We start from the raw sequence: 7102 nt of genomic DNA on the forward strand, positions 1-7102 counted from the left end.
ATACAACAATGGTATCAAGCATATTTGTACATAGGTTGCCGTCATCATTTCCAAAACATTTTCTGCTTGAGTCCTTGTTATAAGCTCCTCTTTTATTCCCTCCCCCAGTGAATCCTTGATCAATCATGTATTGTCATTATTATTCCATGTCTTACACTGTCAGTTGTCTCCCTTCACCCACATTTCTGTTATACGTCCCCTTTGGGGCAGGGGCTGTATATCCAACCTTGTGATGGGCTCTCCATGTATTTAATTCTTAAGGTTTATTTTGTATTTATTGTAGAGAAAATGCCCCAAAAGACACACCCCAATTCAACCAAACCAAACCAAACTCCCTGCCATCGGCCCATTAGCGACTTTATAGGGCAGGGTAGAGTTTCTGAGATTGTAACGCTTATTTATTTTTGATTTTTTAGTGTCTTTATTGTTTTCCAAGTGGGAATCATATTATAGGCTTAATTTAACATCATCTCTCTCTTTTAAAAATAGTTTTAAGCAGGGTGGGCACTTCATCCACATGTCATATAATTCAATAATTCCATCATATCAAGAGTTGTACAATTCTCACAATCAATGCTAAAACATTTTCTTCTTCCTTGTACTCATTGTTATTCATTTTTTTCGGATCAAAATCACACACAACAAAACATTCTCCAGTTCTCCACATCTTCTACATGTCTAATTCAGTGCCACTGATTATATACTTCATGTTGTGCAACCAGTATTGATAACCTTTCTAAATGATTCCACCACTGTTAACATAGACTCAATGCCCCCTAAGCAACAATTCTCCCTCCTTCACCTATAGTAACCATCGGTCAAGTTCGGTTTCTTTCTTTCTTTTTAGTAGTTTTCTTGATATAGTATTCATTTATCATACCCTTCCATAGTTAAATCGCTTTAAAAAGGAATTGTAGATACATTACGACAATCAGTTCTAATGCTCCCAATCCTGGCCCATGGGCCCGCGAGGGATGCGGGTCATATGAAGATTGACAGAAAAAACCTTGATAAGGAGCCTTGGTAGTGCAGTGGGTTAAGTGTGGGTCAGGATAAGGCCGTGGAAACCCCAAGGCTGCAGTTCACCCCCTGTACACGGAGGCGCTGTGCATCGGAATCCACCCATGGCAGTGTTTTGTTTTAAAAAACGAGAACACATAAACTCAACTGTGGTCTGGGGGTAAGTGGTTGGGTGTCTTTGTAGCGGTATGCGCTGCACCTCGGAGTGTGTGTGTGTGTGTGTGTGTGTGTGTGTGTGTGTGTGCGCAATTCAGTCCACAAACCCTCACCTCAGACATCTGCTTCCTTCCCGGGGCTGAGAAACACCCAGGACCACAGGTGCCGGGTCACCGTACAAGGTCACCCCCTGAGGTCTCTCACAGCTGGGGCCCTGAAAGATGGGGCGATGAGAGATGATAACAAAACCTTGAAGGAAAGCCACAGACGACGAGGGGGGAGCTTGTGGCAGAGCAGTGAGCAGGTCGGAGAACCAAGCACGGAAAGATGGTTTCTGTGGGCTCCCCACACAGGGAAACTCACAGGGGTCCTTGCTGTGCCATCTGTTAGGGTGTCGCGCTCCCAGCGACAGGAAACCCTCAGGCAACAACAGTGGATTCTCAGTCTGGGAGATGACAAGCCCTCGTGGCGTAGTGGCTGCAGACTGGGCTGTTAACGGCAAGGTCAGCAGTTCAAAACCACCATTGTGTCTGTAGGAGAAAGCAGCGGCTTTAAGATCAGAAACCTACAGGGGCAGTTAAACCCGGAGACGGTGTTAACATGCAGTTTCACACATTGACAGAAGAGGGCACTCTTGAACTAAAAAAAATCTTTACAGTCTGAGCCCGCAAGGTTTACAAGGCTGGAGTAAAGGGACATCACAAAGTGGAGTTGGATGACCACGCCGCTGTGTAATTGCCAAATGACAAACTATGGAACTGCCAAGCCACCGAAAATCACAAGACAGTCAAGTTGACACGTAGCACTCACTATCACCTTCTGTGCAGTATCAAATGTTGTAGCTACGTCATTCCACGTCAACTGGATAAATAAGGGTGGGGGTGGAGTCTAGGCCTGTCAATCAGGTCACAGCCTAATGATGCCTTCTTGTGGGTGTGATCTTCTCATTAGGATTCTGGGAACTTCCTTTCTCTCTTCCGATCTCTCTGCGTTCATCTGCCTGTGGACAAGTCGTGCGGAGACTTGCTGAGACCTGCGAGGAGCCCCTCTCTCTGCTTCAACTTCCTGTTGAAGAGTTGCACTCAGAGGCTGGAGGAGCCACATGTAGACCTGCACCAGCACTGAGATGCTTCCACCTCCATTGGATCCACAAGCCATTGCACCCACCAGCCTGTGATCTTCCTGCATTCTTCATCATTTCATGTGGCTGTGTGAGTCTGGAGAGAGAGTTATGGGCTGATATTGGACTTATGGACTTGAATTAGACTGGGTTGGGATGTTTTCTTAATATACAATTACTTTTTGATAAAAAGCTCTTTCTTACACATATGAGTGTCGATGAATTTGTTTCTCTAGTCAACCCAGTCTAACACACCACACTAGCAATGTGTTAGTCTGGGTACTTTAGAGAAATATATCCACAGAAACTCATGTATAAGAGACAGTTTTATATAAAGGTTAAGTGCATATCAAGAAAACATCCCAATCCAGTGCTGCCCAAGCCCACTTATCCAACATTAACCTATTAACCCACATGTCCAACACCAATCCACAAAGTCCTCCTCCATCTCACAAAACAGACTCAATGATGTTGACTTCAGGAGGAAAGCTGAGTCAGTGAATGTGTAAGCATCTCAGCGCTGGCAGGGTCTCCACATGGGTGCTCCAGCACCCAGGGCTGCATCAGGGTAGGTCCATGTGGCTTCTCCTTGGGGATGTCTTGCAGGAAGTCAGTCTTGCAAGCTGAAGCAGGGAACTGTGAAGGCAGCTGCACCCTGGTCCGACCATCACAAAGCAAAAGACCTGAGAAGTAGAAAGGCGAGGCTCACTGGCCATTTATCCCTCTGCCTTTTAATTAACCCCATATGTGTTTATCAGCCAGGTTGCCACAATAAACTACCTCCCTCAAGCAAACTCTCCAATCCCTTGCTGGGACTCCAAACACCTTATTGAAGAGGTTCCACCAATCATAGTGAGAGTTACACAGGCTACAGACAGCAGGGCCACATTAAGTAATTCACCGCACCGCAGAAACCGAAAGGGAAGAAGCAACTCAGCATTTCTCAAGCTGCAAGAACTGAGGGAATCATTCAAGCCTTGAGTTGCACCAGGGAAGGGTTCTGTGGGGAAAATATTGCACAACACAAAGCGCATCAAATGGAGGTGGACGAAATGCACAGAATCAGATGATCAGAGAAGAATGACGGGGCAGCGAATGCATAAGTGTGCTTTACACAGTGGGTGTATGTGTGGACTGTGATAAGAGTTGTATGAGCCCCCAATGAAATGATTTTAAAAAAACCCAAAGCAAAACAGGAAATGCATGAAGTGGGGAAAAATTATCAGAGAGAAACCAGCCTTCAGCAACTGAAGGGTCAGTAGGCGCCATTGTACAGTGCTGATACATAAAGATGATAGTCAAGTCATAGAGGATAGGAAAGATAGGAGAGAGTAGAATAAAGGGGTCAGACACATTGTATGGTAGCATGCTCACCTCAGCCCCTCTTGATGGTCTACGTGGAGGTGGGAGAAGAGAGAGTCTTTACTATCTTGGGACATTTATAGATAACCACAAGACATGCTTATTCAGTAGTTACATTCGTCACAAGGTGGGTGGTATCTACATTAAGGTCTCTGAGCTCACAGGTGAGGACACTTAATACCTGCATTGGGGGAAGCTATGAGGGGGGCTGGGTGACACAGGAGGAGGAGAGAGCAAAAGGATGTCTGCTTCTATAGGGAGGCAAAATCAACCCTGTGCTCACTTTAAGGCAGCTCAGCTGTTGGGGGAGCATCCGTGGGAATGCTATTTAAAGCAGGATCATGTACTTGGACTTAACCTCTAACTTACCAAAGTGGAGGCTTTCCTCCCGTGGAATCCCAGCTTTGCCGATTCCCTCTGTGATAAGTTAGGGAATAGAGTCCTCCTCCTGTTTCCCTCAGTGTTTCTTTCCCACATCAAATAATTAAATTTAGAGTCAAATCACACCAAAAACAATTGGTTGGTTTCCAGTCGTTTCAGGAGGTAGTATCTGACCCCGAGCCGATGGTACTGAAGGCGGAAACCGGAGCTGCACTCAAGACACGGGTGCAAAACAAGCCCCCCAGAATGGGCAGACCATCCAGCGAGTTCCCAAGTTCAAGCAGGTGCAATGCCGGAAGCACTCACTCCATGAGTTCTTTGGAAGATGGCTCCCTGGCCAACAACAGACAGCACACATACAAAAGCACAGTAAACTCACCGCCATCGAGCCAGTTCTGACTCAGCTGTGGGCTCCATCTATGAAGGAGCCGGGCAGGCTGGGTTTCAGGGGTGGAGGGAGGCCTTCACTCTTGTGGGCTGGAGGTGAGTCCCAATCACATTCCCATCATCAATATCGTTTCCCACGATACCCGCCCATCATAGAGCTACCTTAAGGTTACCTCGGACAAGCACATGACTGGTTGCTATGCAGCTGGAAGCTTTAACTACAGGAGCAGACGTGTGCTATGGCTCTCTAGGCTCCGAAGACAGTCACTCCCCCTTAGCTGCCCCCGAGACTGGTGTTAGGTTACTCCTTGTATGTACTCAGGGGCCTTTAGGGTTAGGGTACAGCCCACTACCTGTAACTAGAGGGGGCTTGCATGCCCCTGAGTGTATATAAGCCTAGGTTGGAAATATATTCTTTCTCTCTCTGCACACACCTGGCTCCTGCAGTCATGGCGGTCCTGGAGGTGAGCACTGGCATGCTTTATCTTGTCTGATGTCTCTCTAACTTTACCCCTCAATGATACAACCGCCCCTTGGACCCATTCAATTGCGAGGGTTTGTACTCCACACATAGCAACCCTCTAGGACAGAGGAGAATGGCCTATGTGGGGTTCTGAGGCTGTAACTCTTTGTAGGCATAGAAAGCACCACGGTTTCAAATGGCTGAACTTAGCTCGAGTCAGGGTCTCCACCAATTGTCCTTTGTTGGATAAAGGATCATGGGAAGTATAGCAGGCGCCCTGGTGGCACAGTGGGTGAGCCGTTGGACTGCTCCCCAAAAGGCTGGTGGTTTGAACACACCCTCCGCTCCACAGGAGAGAGAGGAGGCAGCCTGGTTCCGTAAACATGTACAGCCTTGGAGACCCCGTGGAGCAGGTCTAGTCTAAGGTCTAGTCTATCCAACAGGCTCACGATGAGTCAGAGCTCGGGGTATGTCTATAACATCATAGGTGGCTTCTCTGGTCTTTGGCTGGCTTTAGGATGGAAACAGAAAAGTCACAGAATAACCTGTGATGTCCTCACAAGAGGAGGGTGAGGGAACAATGGGGGAAGAAGTCAGAGAGGTCAGGCTCTCTATCAGGCTAGGGGTTAAGATTTGACTCTGAATGAGACAGCGGTTAGCCGAGGACAGACAGGATCTGATGTAGAAATAGGATCGAGACACATGAAGCGAGGCTGATGGAGCCAGACCTGTGGAGCCGGAGAAGCCATGTAGAGACCACTGTCAGCCCTGAGATGCTTCCACAAAAATTCCCACCCATTGGCCTGTGATCATCCTGCATTCAGCATCATTGCGTGTGTTTCCAGAGTCTGAAGAGGACTTCATAGATTGGTGTTGGACATACGGGCTAATATCGGACTTATGGACTTGATCTGGACCGGGTTGGGATGTTTTATTAATGTACAATTACTCTTTCATATAAAGCTCTTTCTTACACACATAGGAATGTCTCTGATTTGTTTCTTTCGTCTACCCAGACTGACACACCTTCTTATTATCTTCTTTACCATCATAGTATGAATTAGCTCTGGGCCGGAAGTTGAGGCCCAAGTGGCCACCTGCTAGAAGGATTCTGGGAAAGACTTAAGAATCTTAATAAAAGCAACAAGTACGGTGAGCAGACACCCCTGGCCTAGCTTTCCTTCTCTGCACAAGTGAGATAAAATACGGTCGTTGTTAGGTGTCCTCCAATCGGTTCTGACCGGCAGGGACTCTGCATGCAAGAGAAGGAAACATTGACCCGTCCCGTGCCCTTCTCACCATTTTGTTCTGCCCGAGCCTGTTGTGGCAGCCGAGTCAATCCATGACTTTCCATGGCAAGATTTATATACAGATCTATCAATGGCGGATGTCAAAGGCTATCCCGCAACACTTGTGGCAGACATGCAAACATGTTGGTCAGTGGCTTCGCTCCGTGCCATCGAGTCGACTCCAGCTTCTAGCAACCTGACGGGACAGAGTAGAACCTTGTCGTGTAGCATCTCAGTGCACCACAAGGGCTCCTTTCCCGCCTTTCCCAAAACTTAAATCACTCCATAAACCCCAAACTTCTTTGGACTCAAAGAGACCCTAGAGGATAGAGGAGAACTGCCCAAGGCTGTAAATCTTAATGGTGGGGCAGAAAGCCTCATCTTTCTCCCTCAGAGCCACCGGCGGGGTTTGAGCCTCCAACCTGGTGGTGAGCGAGCCAACTTGTAACCTCTTATGCCACCGGAGCTCCTCATCAGTAGCTTAGGGTGGCCGTTATGGCTAATTTTTGTATCCATTTGGCTAGGCCATGATCCTTAGGGGTCTGGCCAGGGATTGGTCTAGTTCCTGCACTGTCATGATGAGTTGCATTGGGCAATTCTGCTGACCTCTTTAGGGTGTTGAAAAGCAGGGAAGTCACTTAGAGGACTAAGGTGTCCCTGATGACCCAAGCCCAGGTGTTTTCAATCTTCTCAAATGCATAGACACGTTGGACATTGAATAAGGAAGACTAAATAAGAATCGATGGGTTTGAATTGTGGTGCTGGAGAAGAATATTGATGGTACCAAAAACAACTACGTGATGTGATGTGATGTAGTCATCTTCCATGTTGTGGTCTGATATGATCCACTAATCAGTGGAAGGGCAATTTTCTTGGCAGGACAGCCTGCCTCTCCTATATAAATGGATATTCTGGTAGCCCTGG

Source organism: Tenrec ecaudatus, chromosome 18 (assembly GCF_050624435.1).
Source record: "Tenrec ecaudatus isolate mTenEca1 chromosome 18, mTenEca1.hap1, whole genome shotgun sequence".
In the NCBI taxonomy this organism is placed as follows: domain Eukaryota; kingdom Metazoa; phylum Chordata; class Mammalia; order Afrosoricida; family Tenrecidae; genus Tenrec; species Tenrec ecaudatus.